We start from the raw sequence: 23,328 nt of genomic DNA, 5'->3' as shown, positions 1-23,328 counted from the left end.
ATGAAGTTATCACTTTACAGTTCTACCAAATACTTGACATAGGTCAAATGTCAACACAGCTGTGTTTGCCATCATGTATGCTTCAAAATAAAACATTCTGATACCTTGTATGTAGCATGATTTTGGAATTATTAATGCAAATATGAACAAGCAATATTTGATGCCTAGAGGCGCAGTAGGAGGTAACTGCAGATGCACCTGGAGGCATCACCCGGATGTAATGAGTAATACATCACGTGATACAGTGCCTTTTGCCTTACAGAGATCAAGAAATAGAGAGGCAACTATTTTGCCTTTTGGTAAACTGTATTTAAGAAAGCTAATAGAGCAGTCTCTGTGCTGTAGGCTGTTCTGAAGCTGTGCTGTGTTGGGGGCAGTAGATTCTTTTGTGTTAGAAATAAGTTAATTTGTTTGTGTATACATTTCTCAAATTTTTTAGAAAGAGAGGACAACATTGCAATGAGTCTGTAATCAGGCAGTCCTAATGAGGTAGCATGCTGATGCAGAGAATGATATACGATTATAATTTCAGTATGGTGGGACTATAAGATTATTTTACACATTAACAAGCCAAGCAGAAACTTCACAGTGTTGTGGGTGTGAAGTTCACTCCTTGAAATATGTTATGCACCTAGGGAACCTGTCTCAAGCTAGTGTAGTTGGTTTTAGTTTTGAGAGGAGTTTTTTTTTTTTTTCTTTTTACTATGAAGCTTGAGACAGGCTGTAATGACAATAAATGGAGGTTATCATTGGTACTTGGAGTGCCAGCTTGTTTTTGTCTGTTACAATGGTGTCTGGTGAATACAAAGGATAGTCATTTGAGCTACCAAACTGTTTTTTTATATATGCTGTACATTTAGAGGGGTACATGATACAGTAATATAATGGGTATTAAATTTGCATGCATATATCACAGCAAAGATGGGGGTATAGAGATATGGCTTAGATTTTTTCTTTTTGCTTTACTAGCTGGGTTGTTTAAGATTGCTGTTGTGGGAATGTTTCAGTTTAGTGTAGTAGTTTTTCTTTGTTTAGTTTGACTTTAGTCTTAGCTAAATTTCTTATATGAAGATAAAGTTATTGTTTTTTGTGTGTTTCCTCTCTCTCTCAGCCATTTTACAGGCTTTATCTCTAATGCACATTATATGTCTGGTTTATTCATAGTTTCATTGCTGAATTCTAGACTAATTGCCCTGAAGGGCCATTTTAAGCCTAGCTAAAAACCTGATGTAAGAATCAAACCCTGTACTTTTTCTATGAGGTAAAGACCTTAACCATTATGCCAAACCTGGGTTAGCCATGGAGTAGGGTTACCTTTGACTGTATGTCTCTGCTGTGGCACTAGAGCATTATGTATGCTTAGAAAAGATAAAGTAAATAAATTGCCTGCTTCATCTAGTGAGATATATTTTAGGGGGCACCACTAGCTGCATTTCTGTAGTAACTGTGTGAAAGTGTTGGTGTCAGATATGGTGAGATTTCTGACCACAGTATATTGAGTATTCCTGTCAATTTTAGTATAACTTCAGATTACATACATTGGGTGATAATCCCTAATATTGTCTGGTAATATGCAAAAGAGTAGCATTTTGTTCAGGTCTGTAGCTAGTATCTGATCTAGAATACCTTGTTGTTTTTTTTAGTTGGTTGGGTAAAGTTATAGAGGTTGATAGTTGGGACATTTGCTCTGGAGTTATCTTTTGGCCAATCAGTATTGTAATCTCCTAGGATAATGGTCATATTTGACAGTAATAGCTACACAAGATATAATGTACTCAACTGTGGTTATACTGTTGCCAAGTAGAATATTAAGCAGCAAAATATATGTTTCTTGGGTTTTAGGGCTGATATAAGAATTTCTGTTTTTCCAAAGTTAGATATTGGTAGACTACCTTTGTATACAGCAGTTTTATTTGAGTATATTATAGCAACCCCAACAGCCTTTTGTTTGTTTGGTTAGCTCAAATAATGTCAAAACCCTGTGGAACGGTTTCATCATTTTTGATGCCATGATTTAACCATGTTTTTAAGATGGACAAAATACCTGGAAAGTGTTTAGAAATCCATGCATGGCCACAATTGCTAACTGACAGCAGTGACTGATGAAAGCTCTGTGAGTGAAAACTTTTCTCTGACATTAAATATAATAATAAAACAAAAATAATTATTTGGAGATACATGTTAGCTAATTTTATTCACTAATAATCAGAGAAAGGATTTATAGCTTCAAGTTCTTCAAAGGTTGGAATTTTCCTGTCAGAATCTCAACTGCTTGATTAAGAGAATTCAACACGAGCAACTCAAGAAATTGTACTCAGGATTCTTGTGTTAAAATTGACACCCAATCATTAGTATCTAGTATGCAGGAAGTATTTCTTAAAATGGACAAACTGGATAACAAAAATAGAACATTTCAAATTAGAGATAAAAAAAGAAGATGGAACATTTAGAAATTCTTATGAAACAACATAGTGCACAAATCAGCAGCATGGAAGAAGGAAGAATAACTGAAGTTGAGTCTCTGACTGAATTTTTTTTAAACAAAATAACTAGCTGAGAGATAAAAATGATGGTTTAGAAAATAGACTGAAATAAAATTGCATTAGAATTTATGATATACCTGAAAGGTATGAGGGAAACAATATAATAAACTTCTTAACAACTAACAACCTGGCTACATAAAACATTAAATCTACCTGAAACATTATCTTTTGGAATTGAAAGGGCACATAGAGCCCTTGAAAACCTTTGAAGAAGGAAAACTTACCACCACATTCAATTATAGTTAAGTTTATGTCTAGCTTAGAAAAAGATCAAATATTAAAAATAGCACGGCCCAGCCCACCTATTAAAATAAGTGAACATGTAGTCAGATTTGACAATGATTATTCCAGTAAAGTAATGAGTAAAAGAAAATACTGCTTACCACTAATCAAGAAACTTAAAAAGAACAATATTAAACCCACTTTGGTGCTTCCTGCAGAGATCAAATTATTTCTTTCTGAGGGAACTAAAATATTTGACACACTGAAGGAGGCATCCACTTTTGTCAACAAATGTAAAACCCTTAATATTACTGAAGAAATGGATTGGAACAGTATATCTCTCAACGTAGTGACCTGAATTCCTGGAAAACTCCTTCTAAAATTGAAAAGCTTAAAAACAATTGACTTTTATTCTCTGTTTGCAGAACTTCTATTTTCTGGAAAAAATGGCTTTACCCTTTAAGTAAGAGATTTGCAATGGCCTATATTTTAAGCTAAAACAATTTTCATGATAAGGAATATAAATGGTTAGTTTTACTCTTTATCTATATTCACAGTTAAAGACTTAATATATTTCATGTAACTAAACTTACAGAAATATTTATAAATGTTAAACAAATATTTTGTGTAAGAGAATGTCATTAAATTCTAAGCAACAGAACTGTAACTTTAAGACTACATAAGTTAAGAATTTTTATTTTATTTGTTTAACTTTTCTTAGTATGTGCAGCGCTCAGTTAACTGAATGTCAGATCTAATTAACATGCTAATTAGAAGTGTTAAAGTGATGGTGATTTTGTTTTCTTTGTTCCTCTGTAACACATTCCTTTCACAGGTTGTTTATGAAATAAATAACAATTAAAAAATCTTTAGAACAAAAGAATGTTCCATTTCAGTCACTTCCATATTCACTGCAAGATTAAGAAATATAGTAGAATAATTAATAAAGATCAAACAGGATTTACAGTCAGCAGATTAATGTATGACATATTTGACAATGACTAGATAAATTATAAGTGATGCATAATGTTTACAACTATAATTATGTCAATATGTTTTGTGATTTATAATATTTGCAACTAAAATTCTGTCAATATGGTTTGTTTTCATTTATATAAATGTATGATTGCCTATGTCATATGTGTTATTTTAATAAAGATGTTTTTGTTTAAAAACAGATTAATGTATGATAATATAAAAAGGGTAGTAACTGTCTTAGTTTTAGCAAAAGGAATGAACAAGAAATTGGCCCTAATTAGTTTAGCTATTGAGAGAGATTTTGATTCTGTAGATTGGAACTACTTATGTAAAACTTTAGAAGCATCTGCATTTCCAGAGCAATTTATTGGAATATTAAAAAACTGTATAGAGACTAAAAAGCATGTGTTAAAATTGGATCATACATTTCTCAAGGATTCACCTTAAAGGCACAAAGCAAGGATGTCCCTTGTCCCTTCTATTATTTGCATTAGTTATTTAACTCTTAGCTAATGGTATAAGAAGCAATGAAAAAAATGATGGATTCTCAATTTACAAGGATTACTGCGGTGGTGGTGCTGCGGTAGCGTTGTCGCCTCACAGTTAGACGTTGCCCGCTCGATTGTCAGTTAGAGCGTCTTCTGTGTGTCGACATGCGTGAATGGGCATTCCTTCAATGAAGGTTGTGCATTAGGCCCGGCAAGCCAGCACATAAAAATCTACTGCCAATCATTAGTGGACCGGAGTTCCCCTGTGGCGACCCCTAACCGGGAAAAGCTGAAAGACACAAACAAATCAATCTAAAATACAGCTTTTTGCAGATGATATTTTACTAACTATAGGAGATTTAAATTATTCAATTGAAGAAATAGATGAATAAGTTGAAAGGTTTTAAGAAGTATCACTGCTAAAATTTAACAATAATAAAACTGAAACTTTAGTGTTAAATCATTTATTAGACAGTGAGTTTAAAGATGTAATTGGGAAGGAAAAGAACTAAAATAGGAATAAAAATCTATCAAGATGTGAGTAAAATTATTAATAATAATTTTGAAAAAAATAATTGAAGAAGTGTTACTTCTTATTAAAAATGGACTGAATTTTTTTTTACTTTTGAGGATAGGTTAGTGTTTATTAAAATGATTCTATTACCCAAGATTATATATACATATTGCATTCAATAGCTTTACTTTCAGCCAAAAAAGCTTTAAAGAAAATGGGAAAAATGTTGACTTCATTCTTATGGTATCCTAACAAGCCAATAATTGCTTATAGAAATCATATAGGATTATGGGAGTATGGTGGTATTAGCTTCACAGATATAGAATCTTATTCTATTGCTGCATATTTTAACTCAGCTTACACTAGTCAATGGAAAACCATTCAGGAGCAGATTTTACTAAATTCTTATAAGTGTATCAAATATGACAAATTAGAAATTGTTAGAATCAGTTCATCTGGTTAATAAAATTTACCTTAGAAGAAAATTAATTTCAGTCTTTTGATTCTGCATATATGAAATCAGATGTCAAAACAGATAAATATGTTTTTAAAACTCCATTAATATAACAATGGAAATGTTTGTGCTTTTCCATTGCACACACCTCTAGATGTAAGGAAACTCAGAACAATGTTCAAATGAATTTACTAAAAAGGAGTGGATTAGTATTATGTTTTGATTGCTTTGAAAAAAAGAAAAGCTAAGTTGCCAGAATATTAAATGAAAGATCATAAGTTAGGTGAATCTGTTAATCAGTTAGTATTATCCATCACTAAGAAATTAAATTAATTTGTTGACAATATAAGTGAAGAGGAATATATCACTATCCCCACATCACATGAATACATGAATGCTATCATTGAAAGTAAACTGGCATACAAAGGAAACTTGTCCAAGTTGTACAAGTTAATTATAAATAATGATAATAATAATTTTGATGCAAAATTCTGGAATTTTTTAGACAATAGAACTAAAATAGGAATAAAAATCTATCAAGATGTGAGTAAAATTATTAATAATAATTTTGAAAAAAATAATTGAAGAAGTGTTACTTCTTATTAAAAATGAACTGAATTTTTTTTTTACTTTTGAGGATAGGTTAGTGTTTATTAAAATGATTCTATTACCCAAGATTATATATACATATTGCATTCAATAGCTTTACTTTCAGCCAAAAAATTATACTGGAAAGTTTATATGTGGAAATATATACACATACCATTTTTTTTACTCCTAATAAAATCTCTAAGTTTGGTACAATGGCTTCTTTGGTCTGTTGGAGATGCAGTAAATATGTAAAAGCTAACTGGACACACATTTATGGATTGTGAAAAATTAAATATATATTGAGAAGGGATAAGTTTGTTTTTAAGGGTTATGGTCTGATAATTGCTTTTTAACTAGATCAATAATACTAATGATTGTCCCACTTCCTTTATCTATAAAAGCCAAATAACAAAAATTGTTCTGAAGTCTCCTGGCAGTAGCTAGAAAAGTTATTACAAAAAATTGGTAATCAAATTCAGTTCCTACACTCAAAGAATTTTTCACTTTAACAGCAATACTATGTAAAACTGAAAAACAAGCGACAAGAATAAGATCTATAAATCACACTAAGACTTTTAGTGGTTGGGATACTCTTGAAATGTTGCTATTGAAATACCAAGACTCTTAATTTGTCATTGTAGAAGATTACCTTGATGATTCCATGTATTCCTAACATTGTCTAACAGTATGTGATCTAGATATTCTTCCTTTCTGTATATATTGTAAACATCTTAAACTAATAAAAAAAATAGTAAAAAAAGAAATTCTTGCATGTAATTGCATCATTTTATTACATATACTGCTGTCAGAATAATAGACTTTAATTCCATTGAATTTGATTGGGGAGTATACTCTTGTGTGCATGCGGGTGAGAGGGACAGGGATCTGGGTGATTATCACTGTTTTGTGAACATGAGAGCAGATATTTCAAGACTATCCCAACTACTAAAAGTCTTAGTGTGGTTTATAGGTGCATAAAGGACAGGTTATAGAATTAAGATCCAATTTGATGGTTATAATGATGTTCACAGATTTGATATGAATCCATGCTGTGGGTTGGTAGTTAGCATTTTTGTAAATAACAAGGTATAAAGGGAGATATAAAAGTGATGTTAAGAGTAGTTCTTTGAATATCATGTTGGTGAGGCTGAATTTGCACTTTTTTGATTGCATCCTATTTGATTTGAAGCACTGTGATGCAGAATTAATATAACTAAAGGGTATATGAAGCTTAGATGTGGGTTTGGCGCATTGCACCAGATTGTAAATTATTAAAGAATTAAATGTATATAACAGATAGCTCAGACACAAGTATCTGGCACAGTGTGTAAAAGAAATAGTTGCAACTCTTGATTTGAGATTTTAAATAGGCACCATATTGTAGAATGTTAGAGGTAGTTACAAGCACAGTATTTTGTTAGGAAATGTAAGTGAATTAGATCTGTATAAGTAATTTGTTTATTTATTTACTGACATTTGTTTAACTGGAAAGTCTGACAAGGTAATAAATACCCATTTTCATTGGAGGCCTGTGGAGAAAAGCTCCAGAGAATTAAATAACATCAAATAAAACTGTAGTATTGACTTAAATGGAATAAAGTAGTCAACTTGGAACACTCGTTTTGAGCCTCCTTATTACACCCTTGTACTGTTTATTGGTTTTATTTGGTGGGTGTTCACATCTCTCTGTTTGTTTTTGGTAATTAAAAAAAATCACATATACATTCTAACTGACAGCAGAATGCATAGGATACAATAACGTATGAGGAGATACCAGTGATGTAATAATACAAGGAAAGAAATACAATGAAATAAGACAATCAGTATATACAAAAATATTAGAAGCATGGTCTAGGAAATAATCAAAATAAAGATGATACTAATAGTTGAACTGAGATAGAATATAATATTTCATTAGGATAAATTAATGACATGCATTAATATAAGTGACAAATCTAAGTATTGTTTTTAGGAGGTGTGGTCAATGATAGTGGTTATTGTGTCTCATTTCAGGTCATAGCTAAACTGCAGGTTGATATAGATTTCAGCTAGGACTGTCTGTAAGATTATAGCTAAGTTGTATGGTAGGACGTTCCTTATGGTTACAGTCTGCAGTATAAAATTAGTACTGTAACCATGGAGACTGCTGCTGAGTGTATAGAACTGGAGAAATGATTTGGATGTATTGAGCAGAAGGGATTTGAAGGGTGAGGCTCAGAGGAAGGCATTTAAAAGTAGGGTTAGATAAAAAAAGAGTAGAGATTAGGTTGTTTAAGGTAGTTCTGGGTTTGTAGAAAAAAGTGTTAAAACAAAGTTAATGATCTGTGCTAATTAAATTATGGAACATTGTTTGACTGGTATGTAGGAAGGGAGTACAACAGAAATATGAATTAAATACTGCCCTGGTTATTAACACATACATTGTATATCCGTTTGTTTGCTTAGATTTCAATGCAATGATATGTAAGACATGTACAGTATGTAAGTTTGTGCCCAGGTGGATGTAACGGGGGGGGGGTAAATCTGAGTAGGTAAAAAGAGTATAAACACTGGGGCAGCTGGAGATGGGGGTGGGATGACAGCAATGTGGATTACCAATGGGTAAGCAGCATTCGTCAGTCTGCACACCCACATACTAAGGTTACCAGTGGGTAAGCAACATCAGTCTGCACATCCACATACTAGTAGCACTCTCTTGACTGACTCTAGTAAGTGAGTGTTTTAAAATACATCTGAGATGGAAGAAAGAATGGAAGTGGAAGTTTAAGCATGCTATATGCTATGTAACAATAGCAGTAGTATAAAAACATCCAGCATCAGAAAATACCAACCAGTATAAAGGCTGTTTCAGCAGCTGTTGTGTGTGAGAGCAGCACTGTAAAGTAAAAGGAAAATAGGCTACTTAATATAATTTATTTGTTCAATTTATTTATCATTTGCTGACCAGATTAGTCCCACTAGGCTAGTGGCTTCTTTTCGGGGGAGACCCAAGGTGGTATTTCTACTACTGAGGGAAATTTGCAAAGGGATGTGTTCAGTAGGTGCCATGGGATCTTTTACAGCCAACTGAGTTACCACCCATTCAAGCAGATGGTTTAACATCTTACCCAGTGTACAGCACCTCCCTAATGCTGCATGGGTCTATATTAAAATACCGAAAACTTACTTACATGAATACCTGAATGCCGACACATAAATAGCAAACAGCGAAAACACCAAACGTCCTGAAGTGTGAAATTCGAAATATTGAATTGCCATAGTTGGTCAACCCCACGACCCACTACGTATTACCTACCTAAACAAAATAAATAATCCACACTTCTCCATATCTACACCACCCATATATCCCATATCCTAATCAAACATTCACTACACACAAATCCAACTATAAACAAACAACACCCAACTACTGGAAAAGTATAATTTACGTATACATTCATCTACACAACTATATTACCATACATACACTTAACATAACCCTACTTCTAACCCTAAAGTAAAGGTTGCATGTATTACTATGTATGCACTTACCTTAACCCGCACCCTAACGCTAAGGTCCGTAGTTATTGCACATTTACATTGGGGAGCTATACCGGATAAGGGCCAACTATGACAATTCAATATTTCTAATTTTGTGATTCAGAATGCTTGGTGTTTTCACAGTTTGCTATTTATGTGTCGGCGTTTAGGTATTCGCGTAAATGAGGTTTCGCTATTTTAATATAGACACATGCGTTCACCAAGTTGCCACTGATAGTAGGTCAGAGTGGAGACAGATCTTGGATGAGGAAAATAGGCTATTCTGTAATATGCACATCATGTTCCCTGAGAGGCCTGTAACAATAAGTCAGAGTGGGAATGGACCTTGGATAGAGAGGAAACACTGAGACCCCGGTCAGGCAGGCTCACAGGTCACAGTTTAAATTGAAACAATTACTGTCACTGCTTTCTTAAAGTGTATACAGAAGTCTGGGAACAGGCAGGCTGTAGTTCAACAATATGCATTCAGCAATTAATGTCTACAGGAATTGCTTCTGTTACTTACTCTCCACAGAATGGCTCAAACCACGTTACCCTTTTGAGTCAGTTCCATTGAGAGGCATACTCCTGGGCTCATACAATAAAGTGTGTTGTCTGGAAACCTTTAGTAGAATTCAACAATGAGAACTGTTTAACAGGTAAAAGATGATGACATAGACTACACCTCTGCACTTACCACACCTACAGCAGCCATAGTGGACAGTAAATAAATTGGTAACTGGCCTCTCCAAACCCACATCTACTTTAACCAGTAAGTCCCAGAGACTAACACTGCTGCGTGACACCTTGACTGATAAATTACCTCAAGCTGATCTCAGAATAAAGTTAACAAGTAAGCTATGCTAAAACTTCATCAGTACATTCCTTAATATTCATGTGCATGTGTAGCTGCAAAGGAGATAAAGCCACCACGGCGCAGGTTACTCAAGTTCAAATTGCTTGACAGTGCGGGCTTGGGGGAATGGGCTTGCCCATCTTTGGGGGGGGAGACACACACATTTGGGGTACCCTCGCATGGTTTTAATTTCCCTGATAACCAGGGAAACAAATGAAAAATGCTGCCTGAGGGAGAGCGCATTTTCACCTGATACAAACCCATTGCAAAAGTGAGGGATAATTCAGAGATGATGTCTATTGCATGTCCCACCCTTAGGGAGCTAGTGGTATATAAATTGGTGGAAAATAAATAAGTGAAAACAGTCCCTCAGTAGCAGTATGACACTGACTCATGACACCTTGATCTCCTTGTTGGACCGGAATGTTAGTTGTAGTATGTCTGGGAAGGTAAGACAGTGCAGTAGAACCAGCAATGGGGAGAGGCAGTAGGAGCAACTGATGGTCAGCTGTATAGAAGACTAAAAGAAAACCTCAAAAAAAATTCTAAAAGTCATTGAAGATGTTGTTCTTCCTCTAACATTGCAGATTAATATAGGCCACTCTTACAGCTCCATTTTGAAAACTTCTTGAGTTACCCAGTCAAATAACTATATTGGATCTGTTGCATATTACCTTCATATATCCACAGCCTCATTGGTTTCTAGCTAGTTCAGATTTTTTTAGCAGTGATTCTTTGATTTTTACAGTGAAAACTGACCAGCTGATAATTTTCAGCCCCTGCCTTGCTTTCACTGTTCTGAAAGTGAATCAAGTCTGCTGTCTTCCAGTTTTCTGGAGCCTTACCCTGCTCCCATATTCTATTATTCATTTAAATTTACTGTATTACCAGTTTCCCCCTCATTGCTGTTAAAAATTCTAGGGCTGAGTCCCATCAGGCCTCATTGCTTTGCCTGTCTTTAGCTTTTGGCATTTTCTTGAACATGTCCTCTATGAAAGGACTAGAGTGAAGCCCCCTTTTTCTAGATCCTTATATAAACTGGTAGACTAGATATGGTAAATTTCACTTTCTTCTTTTTAAACAGTGACAAGTATTTCGTTAGCAGCCCTGTTTTTTAAGTAATCTTTTCTGACTATCTGCAACTATTTTCTTAAGTTTCACTATTACTCATTTTAGCATTATTTCCATTGCTATGTAACATGTTTGAAATGTTTTATTTCCTTTTAGACTGACTTGGTTCTCTTTCCATGAGCTTAGGTTTCTGCTTTTCTTATTATTTCATGTATCTTTCTACCATAATTGCTAAGGTTGTCTGCATTCCTCCTTCTGTATTAACATTTATTTTCTAATTGCTCTGCTTTCCTTGTCTTTATTTGAAACCCACAGTAAGTTTTTTCTTTTCATATTTGCTTTACACAAAGGAGTGTTACTTTATTTTTTTCTAGACACTTTTATTTTCCGGGCCCTCTGACCATTAAATCCTCCTACTGATGTTAAACCCATTTATTCCTCTGCTATGAAGGCAGTTCCTGGCACTGAAGCTGATGGGGGGGGGCATCATTCAGGCAGCCATGGGGAGGTAGACATGGATGCCTGCATCACTGTGGAGGCTTACACAGTGTACCCATCCACATAACAATGAGGGATACAATCACTAGTTTGGTAAGCCAAGCCCAAGTATCCAGCTGATGGCTGTAACTTCATTGCCAGCAAGACTCCACTTTCATGTGATGAAGCAACCAACTGGACCACCAAGTCCTCCACCCATGGCAGGCAAGCTGGTACTAGCTGCTCACTGGATTCAACAAAATAGCCAGCACCCAAGTGTTAAAAGCACACTTTTATTAACAAAAATTGGTTGTAGCTCCATCTATTAAATTCATACCAGTTTTGGCATTATTGCCTTCTTCAGCGAACAAACCATATTGAAAAAGCCACAAACATGAAGAACATTTATATAACTAAATATTTACTACACCCTTTCTGTTGTATCATATCCCCAATAAGGAGCATATCCCCACCCACTTATAATTGGTCATTTAGACCAGGTGAAAAAAGACCCCCTAGTCTAATGATCCACTTATTTTCTTTACAATTTAAGATGGAATGCCAACTGGCTTTATTACTCCTGTCCCCCTGAATCTTATCTATAACTATAAACATAAATTTGGCAGACTTGTGGGACCGCTGGGGTCTATATAAGGCATTAGTCATTTGTTTATTACGGACATCACTAAAGTGTTCTGACATACGTGTTCGTAAGGGAAGGGAGATTTGACCTATATAGAAGGCCAAACAAGTACAGCAGGCTAGATATACTACCCAGTCTGCTCCACAATTAGCAAAAAAATTGATATCATAAACCTGACCAGTATTCTTACTGGAAAATTGTTTAGACTTTAACATAAACTTATAGAAGGAATAGTGCCCACAAGGGACTGATCCCAACAGTTTATCCCCCGTGATTGTTAATTGGTGACCTAAAGGGCCCCTTGTACTATCATGTTTATAATGCAGAAAATATGATCCCAGGGTCCTCCCCCCTCTGAAAGGAATACTGACACCTAGAAGTTAAAACCTGACCCAATTCCTCATTAGCCAATAATACATTCCAATTATTAGACACCACATTTTTAAATAAATTAATATTTCGTCTGTAGGTAGTTACTAACCTGATATTATTACCCTCCTCATTCAGTGTTTTAGTTATATATTTCAACAATTGGGGTCTTTGCTGCTTGGAAGCCCAATCTCTAGCTAACGTTATATTCCCTTGGTCTATAGCCCCTAACCAAGAATCTTTGTGTTAGATCTTTCTGATAAAAGTCAAAATCTACCTGGGTGGAACAAATTCTCCTAATACAAAGAAATTGGGATTTGAGTATATTTCTGATGGTATGGGTTGGATGTAAGCTGGAAGCAAATAATAAATTATTATACTGGGGATACTTCCTATAGACTTTGAGTTCTTAGGTTATGATCCGGGTTTCTTAAGATAGTAACATCCAAAAAATTTATATATTGAGCATCACAAGTCAAAGTAAATTCTATCCCCACTTGTTATCATTCAAGTGTTGAACGAATTCCACTAAATATTGACTGTCCGCCCACCCTACCAACCAACAATCATCCAGGAACCTCCTCCAAATATCAGTATCTGGCAAATAAATTTTATGTGCATCATTGTATATCAGATGTTCCTCAAGATACCCCATGAATCTTATGGCATCTTAAGCTATTCAAAGCTTATCAAAACAAAAATATAACCCCCTAGGGGTTTTAGGGTAAAAATACAGCCCCTTGTTGGCAAAATGGATGACATATTGATGAATGAATGGAGTTTAGCTCAAAAAAAAGCCTCCATGTATTTTGTTTATATTTTGTCCTCTTATTATGAACGTTTAATTGAGGAGAATGTTGGGGAGGTTAAAAAACTTTGTGAGGAGCTTAAGCCTTTTGAGGGACAACTCCACTATGTCAGCTGTTTAAACAAACTCAACAATCATCTATTGGTATTTGAGAATCAAACTAAAGACAAAAAGCTATGTAAATTCAACAGGGATTTGGGGGATTATGAGAGGGGGGAAACCATTTGAATATCAGAAAAATGTAAAATTTTGGACCCCAACAAATCAATGGCTATTTCTAGGAAAATGAGACCCCGATCTATATTAAAGAAATCAGGGACTGGGTATGTCAGCACTTCAGGAGATGAATCTTCGGCCATGGATACAGAGGGTCCTAACATATGGGAATCCTCCAACCCCAAAAAGCAACATGGTTTGGACCACTCTTTAGATTTGCCAGACATAGGGGTGGGCAGAAACACAGGAACAAACACTGTGGAAGGTCTTCTTCAGTCATTAATAACACGTTAACACAACATTATACTATTCATAACATTTCCACTTTTGATTTGACTGATGAGCAGAAACAGCTATGCAATAAAGGATTGAACTATATTCCTGGTTTCTTCATTGATGAAAGTGATCTGGTTAATGATATATTAGCTTTTTGTCGTAGACTTAATTAAGGTTATTTTTTGGTTCTAGGGAAGACTCTGAAAGATCTACTGAGTTTAGATTCCTGGAATCAGATTTTACACCTCCAATGAACAAACAGGTGTTTTCGCGGTTCGCTATTTATATGTTGGCGTTTAGGTATTCTCGTAAGTGAGGTTTTGCTATTTTAATATAGACCCATGCTGCACTGCAGTGCCAGCAATCCAATCACCTAGAATGGGAATAGAAATCACAGCCTTCTGGTTTTCCAGTATCAAAGGTAAGTGTGCTGTTTGTTATACCACTGACACTGTTGAAAACCGTGAAAAGCATGTTCACCAAGTTGCCACTGATAGTAGGTCAGAGTGGGGACAGATCTTGGATGAGGAACATAGGCTATTCTGTAATATGCACATCATGTTCCCTGAGATGACTTTAACAGTAGGTCAGAGTGGGAATGGACCTTGGATAGAGAGGAAACACTGAGACCCCGGTCAGGCAGCCTCACAGGTCACAGTTTAAATTGAAACAATTACTGTCACTGCTTTCTTAAAGTGTACACAGAAGTCTGTGAACAGCCAGGCTGTAGTTCAACAATATGCATTCAGCAATTAATGTCTACAGGAATTGCTTCTGTTACTTGCTCTCCACAGAATGGCTCAAACCATGTTACCCTTTTGAGTCAGTTCCACTGAGAGGCATATTCCTGGACTCATACAATACAGTGTGTTGTCTGGAAACCTTTAGTAGCATTCAACAATGAGAACTGTTTAACAGGTAGAAGATGTAGACATAGACTACACCTCTGCACTTACCACACCTATAGCAGCCATAGTGGACAGTAAATAAATTGGTAACAGGCCTCTCCAAACCCACATCTACTTTAACCTGTAAGTCCCAGAGACTAACACTGCTGCATGACACCGTGACTGATAAATTATCTCATGCTGATCTCAGAATAAAGTTAACAAGTAAGCTATGCTAAAACTTCATCAGTACATTCCTTAATATTCATGTGCATATGTAGGTGCAAAGGAGATAAAGCCACCATGGCACAGGTAACCCAAGTTCAAATTGCTTGACAGTGCAAGCTTGGGGGAATGGGCTTGCCCATCCTTGGGGGGGAAGACACACATATTTGGGGTACCCTTGCATGGTTTTAATTTCCCTGATAACCAGGGAAACAAATGAAAAATGCTGCCTGAGGGAGAGCGCATTTTCATCTGATACAAGCCCCTTGCAGAAGTGAGGGATAATTCAGAGATGATGTCTATTGCATGCCCCACCCATAGGGAGTTAGTGGGTATATAAAATGGTGGAAAATAAATAAGTGAAAACAGTCCCTCAGTAGCAGTATGACACTGACTCATGACACCTTGATCTCCTTGTTGGACTGGAGTGTTAGTTGTAGTATGTCTGGGAAGGTAAGACAGTGCAGTAGAACCAGCAATGGGGAGAGGCAGTAGGAGTAACTGATGGTCAGCTGTATAGAAGACAAAAAGAAAACCTCAAAAAAAATTCTAAAAGTCATTGAAGATGTTGTTCTTCCTCTAACATTACAGATTAATATAAGCCACTCTTACAGCTCCATTTTGAAAACTTCTTGAGTTACCCAGTCAAATTACTTTATTGGATCTGTTGCATATTACCTTCATATATCCACAGCCTCATTGGTGTCTAGCTAGTTCAGATTTTTTTTAACAGTGATTCTTTGATTTTACAGTGAAAACTGACCAGCTGATAATTTTCAGCCCCTGCCTTGCTTTCACTGTTCTGAAAGTGAATCAAGTCTGCTGACTTCCAGTTTTCTGGAGCCTTACCCTGCTCCCATATTCTATTATTCATTTAAATTTACTGTATTACCAGTTTCCCCCTCATTGCTGTTAAAAATTCTAGGGCTGAGTCCCATCAGGCCCCATTGCCTTGCCTGTCTTTAGCTTTTGACATTTTCTTAAACGTGTCCTCTACGAAAGGACTAGAGTGAAGCCCCCTTTTTCTAGATCCTTATATAAACTGGTAGACTGGATATGGTAAATTTCACTTTCTTCTTTTTAAACAGTGACAAGTATTTCTTTAGCAGCCCTATTTTTTAAGTAATCTTTTCTGACTATCTGCAACTATTTTCTTAAGTTTCACTATTACTCATTTTAGCATTATTTCCATTGCTATGTAACATGTTTGAAATGTTTTATTTCCTTTTAGACTGACTTGGTTATCTTTCCATGAGCTTAGGTTTCTGCTTTTCTTATTATTTCATGTATCTTTCTACCATAATTGCTAAGGTTGTCTGCATTCCTCCTTCTGTATTAAGACTTATTTTTTAATTGCTATGCTTTCCTTGTCTTTATTTGAAACCCACAGTAAGTTTTTTTCTTTTCATATTTGCTTTACACAAAGGAGTGTTACTTTATTTTTTTCTAGACACTTTTATTCTCCAGGCCCTCTGACCATTAAATTCTCCTACTGATGTTAAACCCATTTATTCCTCTGCTATGAAGGCAGTTCCTGGCACTGAAGCTGATGGGGGGTGCATCATTCAGGCAGCCATGGAGAGGTAGACATGGATGCCTGCATCACTGTGGAGGCCTACACAGTGTTCCCATCCACATAACAATGAGGGATACAATCACTAGTTTGGTAAGCCAAGCCCAAGTGTCCAGTTGATGGCTGTAACTTCATTGCCAACAAGACAACACTTTCATGTGATGAAGCAACCAAATGGACCACCAAGTCCTCCACCCATGGTAGGCAAGCTGGTACTAGCTGCTCACTGGATTCAACAAAATAGCCAGCACCCAAGTGTTAAAAGCACACTTTTAACAAAAATTGATTGTAGCTCCATCTATTCAATTCATACTGGTTTCGGCATTATTGCCTTCCTCAATGAACAAATCATATTGAAAAAGCCACAAGCATGAAGAGCATTTATATAACTAAATATTTACTACACCCTCCCTGTTGCATCAGTTATATAAATGCTCTTTATGTTGGAGTTACAATCATTTTTGTTAATAAAAGTGTGCTTTTAACACTTTGATGCTGGCTATTTTGTTGAATCCAGTTGGTCTTATGGCCATTTGCACCTGCCGTACTTGTGAGTGTTTGTTGGAATTTACTAGCTACTCACTCCCAACCCCTGTCTGGTTCTTTTAGCACCCAAACTACTATTCAAACATCATCAGTCTGGATCACACTCAAGGATTTACCCCTCTATACCACTAAGCTGATGCAGTTCTTAACAAATTAGCAGACAAACAGCCAACAACCTTTATTCTGACCTCAGTATGAACAATAAACCAATACAGAGAAGCTTGGTGGATGAAACTGGAATATAATACTGTGATTTTTTTGTGTTGGAATTTTGTTTGCAAATTGTGTTATTTAGTGTTAAATATCACTACTTTTTTGATCTGCCATAGCACTTATCAAGTACCCCCATTTTACTGGATTACTGCTGGTCAAATAAGTGTAAGTGTAAGATGTAGTGAAATCTCATTTAAGTTGGGATATGGATCTTTTTCCTTCCTCCCACTGTTAGGTAATATCATAGTTTGTATGTTTAGAGATGTCAGAGTGTGAGAAGTGTCCGTAAGTTTGTATTTTGTACTATAACTGTAATGTGGCTGCATGTCTGTTAGAACATGATTCAATGGGGTCAGGCATGGGGGATCTATTTCTTATTCCTTCTGTCAAGAAACAATTAGAGTCTGGGAATGGTCTATATCATTCAGTTGTATTTAAGTAGCCACCCACATCCCAAGGGAGACCAATTCATTCATACACAAATTCAGTCATTACTTGCTGGTGCCTCATGAATGGACCCTCTACTATTTAAGAGCATAAGAACGTGATCGTTTTTCCTCCTCAACCAATGCCAAATGCAGCAGCTTTTTCCCTAATCATTTCACCAGGCATGTGTCCCAGAGATGCCCTGGCTCAGAAACAATACTTATTCTTTGTTTCTTCTAATGATAATGATGTTCATTCAAAAAGACAGACAGCACAAGTCAGATTCACTCTTATAGCTCCATACTAGCCTGGACAAGTATGATTTCGCCTTGATTCTTCCTCGTCCACTGCTACTCCATCCTCTAGGGACCATTGTGTCTTACCCATCAGGCAAACTATATCCAGATATTCATTCACTTTGGTTAACTGCATGGTTTCTCCAGTTGACAAAGACTCACCCTTCCTTTCTAGAGTGGTACAAGCAATATCCTCTTCTCAGAAGCCATACACTTGTAAAATTTACAATGGCAAGTGAGCACATTTAGCCATATGGGCCACCTCGAGAAGACTGGATCCTTACCCTCTCCCACAAGTCTAATGTTCAAAGAAGATACATGGAGGCTGGATAGTAAATTTATTCAACAACTAATAGATTTTATAAATGAGGCCAGAAAAGCAATGTCAGACCAAAAAAGAGTAATAAGAAGAACATATAAGACAACATTAGATTTTAAGGCAATACTAGATTTGATAGACAATACATTATAAAATTTATATAGCATGGAGGGAACAATTACATAGAGATACTGCAGATGATCAATGGAAGGAATTATATCTCATCAGCAGATGATCAATGGAAGGAAATATACCGTATCACTACATCTGAAACTAAATTGAAAACATTTACAATTTCTACATGGAAATGTTTGGGACAAATAATTCTATACCCCTACAAGGCTTGAAAAAATGTTCCAACAGACAGCAGGCATATGTTTGAGATGTAAATGGTTCAGAAACAGGTTCTTAAGAGCATATATTTTGAGAATGTACAGAGTTGCTTCAGTACAAACATGAACTGAACAATATGCTGTCTTACACTGTATATGAGAATTTAGCATCATATACAGATGTTCTTGTTCAGTTGTTGTAAAATAACATGCATTAAAAATGTGAAAGAGTTGCTACCCTTAGATGCTCGTAGTGGCTAAGAAAGCCATAACCAGAAAACTAAAGACAAATTATCAATAAGAGAGATAAAAAGATGATACCGAGATTAAAGGTATTAAACTGGGAACTATTATATATCAGAAACAGAACTCCCTAGTTAAAAATGGTTTGAATGAGATTTTGTAATGGAAAAAGAGTTTGAAGAGGGTATTTAACATGAAACAAAGTACCTGAAATATACCACTATTTAGTAAAGTAGACTGTAGTACAAAGTATGAATTTTCTGGTCCAATTGCTAAGATTTATAATATAGTGATAATAAAATAATGTAGTCACTAGTTAATTCTTGATCTCAAATTATATTGTAAATAGTTAATGTGTGTCTTTAAGTCCTTTTGTTTAATGAAAAGCATTAAATCAATCTGGAGACCAAGAACAGATAGAACAGCTGTTTGTGATATATGGATTTATAGCCTTAATAATGGCAAGTTATCAAAAGTTAAATCTAAGTACTGATCATCTATCAAAAAACTATTAAATAAACATGTAATTATAAAATGGTTGTACCAGCAAACAGTGCAGAAATAACAAATGCACTATGCATGGAGATTGCACAGTAAGTAAACAATGAGAATGCTGCATATAATAAAAAGTTGCCCTTTAAAAATTCCATTGCTGACTACTGCTGAGATCAGCACTACAGACACCATTCTTATCAACGGTTCTGCCAAGGTTATAGGTGGGGTGCCACTGAGTGTGACAGAAACCTAAAAGGAAATGAAGTTTTATTCTGGATCTCAGACAGGTAGCCACTTCACTTACTCTGGAAACTACTGTTAAGGTTTACTCAACATATTAAAAGTACTTATTTAGCTGGCTACAGTGGACAATGTTATAAACTATGCCAAGAAACCTTATAGTACAATCCTAACACTGATGATAACCTTGATTTATTTTAATATCTGCCTAATACTGCATTATCTGTACTTTGTGTTGCGTCAGTATTTCTAATTTTTGTTTTACTACTTTGTATTTATCTTACACTATTTATATAATTGTATCTAGGTTGTGACTAAAAAATTAATCATAGCAGTCCAGTTGACTTACTTACTAAATAAATAAGATAAATGGTGCTGGGAAAGAATACTTCACCTCATCCAAAGAAGGAAAAAAGATGCATTAATGTTTTATAAGACTCTGGGTTCTGCTTGTCCCTCCTCTGTCCTCTGGATATAAACCCAATGCCTCAGATGTTAAATAAAAGAAGGAAGATTCTCATTCAGACAATATTTATTGTTCAAGTGGAAAAAGATCGTAGAAACAAAACCACTAATCCAATAAAACGATCGTGTCAGCACACAGGTTGCAAGTCCATAAATCATTTATTGTATAAATTCCACAAGCGCTTTCACCCTAACTCAGTTGTGGGGCTTTTTCAAGTGTAAAAACAGTGTAACTGTTCAATCAGCCATCTTTAAATAACTTAATTTTAAAAAGGCGCCAAAACCAGTCTGACCTAAATTTAAAGTAACCACGCACATTTTTACAACTGTCAAGTTTAAAAACAGTAGTAGTTACTACTGACATGGCTGAGGGAGGGGAAGAAAGAGAGTTGAATGAACAGGATTTTTCTGGGGGAAAGGGAAGAGGAAGGAACCAAGTGAAAACAAAAAAGAAAGGAAAAGTGTAATGATTAACTTGGACAATAAAGTAAATAGGGAAATAGTTATTGATTCTGACAAAGTGACTTATTCCTGCAGTGGTTTTAAAATTTTTAACCTAAGTGGGATTGAGATTAATGAAGAACACTTTCACCTTTTTGAAAAAGGTTTTACATTTGTTCCAACAGTTAGATTTGATGTTTGTGATACTCTCATAGAGTTAAAACTGTACACTAGAAAATTAAATTTTGCATTAATGTTTGAGCAGACCAATGGCTATGATGCAACTAGCTTTAGAAAGGCTAGTACATTCAATCCTCCTCTCCACATGGCTTTACAGGTGTTTGAAGAGACATGTGCATCAGATTTATACGAACTGAGTGTAGATAAAAAAATTAAGAAAAAGTTTTTGTTTAAGGCTAATTTGACCACAAGGGAAAAACACATCTTGGAGGACTTACTCAATGACAGGGGGATTCGAATTATGAAACCCGATAAGGGGGGAGGTATGGTCTTGGTCAACACTTTTGATTACTCTAGTAAAATTTTGAATATCCTGGAGGACGTTGATGTCTACATTCCGGTTTCTACGAATGAGATCAACATCTCTTACAGGAAAATAGATCTAGCCATAGAAGAATTCATCATGGAAGGTAGACTGGATGAAAAGATTGGTATTATGTTGACCATTAAGAAACCAAGACTAGCGACTTTCTTTGGAATTCCAAAGATCCATAAAAGTTCAACTGACCCTCCATATAGGCCAATTGTGTCAGGGAAGGGGTCTAAGACATATGCTATTGCATCTTTTTTGGACCATACACTTAAACATATTCCTAATCAGTATGAACATATGTTGAAGGATTCTTGGGATTTTTTTACTTGGTTTGACACTGCAGTCTTATGAAGGTGAGGTGTACTTTTTAACCATTGATGTGGTTGACCTATTCACCTGTATTCCAACTGATGAGGGTTTAGATTACTTTTGGCTACTTTTGAAGGACAGTAAGTCTACCTTGAGCTTTGATATTGACCTGTTGATAGAACTAATGAGAATTGTGTTGGAAAACAATTTTGTGTATTTTGAGGGGGAAACTTTCAAGCAGGTTAGAGGCATAGCTATGGGGGCAGCTTGTGCCCCCACGTATGCCAACCTTGTCCTTTTACAATGGGAGTTGCAGCATTTGTTTCCTTCAGATTTTTACAACAATAACATCAAATTATACCGACACTTCTTGGATGATTTGTTTATTATTTGGGAAGGACCAACTAACACTATTGTGGAGTTTGTTGAGTTTTTAAATTCCACCACTGGATTCTTAAAATTTACATTTAATTTTGACCAGGGTGGAATTGATTATTTAGATGTGAGGTTAGATAAAACTAATGGGGGACTGAAATCAAGAATTTATAGGAAAAATACTTTCAGTAATTCCTACCTCCCCTACAAGTGACCACCCCTGGAAACAAAAAAGGAGTATAGTCAAGGGTCAAATGGTCAGAGCGGCCAGGATGACATCAGAGTGCAATGATTTTTTAGTGGAAACTGATTTTATTTCTGATTTGTTTAGTTCAAGGGGTTACCCTAATAGGTTAATAAAGGAAGTGTCGGAAGAAATTATAAAGGGTCATGCAACTAGATATTCTCCTATTTTGGAGAAACCATTGGAAACTGTAAAAGGTCATGAAGTGGATCATGAACAAGCTTTTAAAAGAGCTATGGTTCTTCAACACAGTAACATTACAAGGGAAGTTAAGGACCTCATTCAGAGAAATTGGAAGATGTTAAAGCACAATAAGGATTTAGTACACAAAGTAGGTGATCATCCTAACTTTGTTTATAAAACAGGAACAAATCCGAAAAGGGTGTTCGAAAGTAACAATTACAGATGTACAACTACTTTGGACAAGGGAACTAGTAGGTGTGGTAAGTGTGGGTATTGTAGATACATTTTGGATGAAGTACCCATCACCTTAAAAAATTATGGCAACAGTAGGATTTACTTAAAGAAGGGTAACTGCCATACTAAGGGTATTGTGTACTTAGCCCTGTGTAGAGACTGTCCTAGTTTCTACATAGGGAAGTCAGAGAGAGCGTTGAACAAACGAATTTATGAACATTTATATAATATAAAAAAGGGAATATTAATAATGCATTAAGTAAACATTTACAAATGGAGCCTAAACATACTGGCTTTCGTTTTGGGATTCTTGAACAAGTACCTATTGACCCTAAAGGGGGAGATTGGGAGAACTGGCTATGCTGCAGGGAGACCTATTGGCAAATTAGATTGAATGCCACCCACCCCCGAGACTAAATGAGCATATTTCTATTAAGCCTTATTTGATTAAAAAAACAGAAGATTTATCAAAATAATTACTTAAAACAACCACTGAAACAATTATTAAAGTAACATTTTGATTGTATTGTTTAACATAATTTTAAAGTATTTTAAATTTTTGACATCCTTTTCTTCTTCTTTTTTAGATAGAACTGTTATTTTGTGTTATTTTATACTACTTTGATTCAAAGTTTTATCAAGTTTATTAATGTTTGGTAAACAAAGTGAATTTATTTGTGTTTTTAAACTTGACAGTTGTAAAA

Source organism: Protopterus annectens, chromosome 6.part1, assembly GCF_019279795.1.
Source record: "Protopterus annectens isolate FY-2018-M chromosome 6.part1, PAN1.0, whole genome shotgun sequence".
Taxonomy (NCBI): Eukaryota; Metazoa; Chordata; order Ceratodontiformes; family Protopteridae; genus Protopterus; species Protopterus annectens.
Note: the sequence above shows the minus strand (reverse complement) of the source record.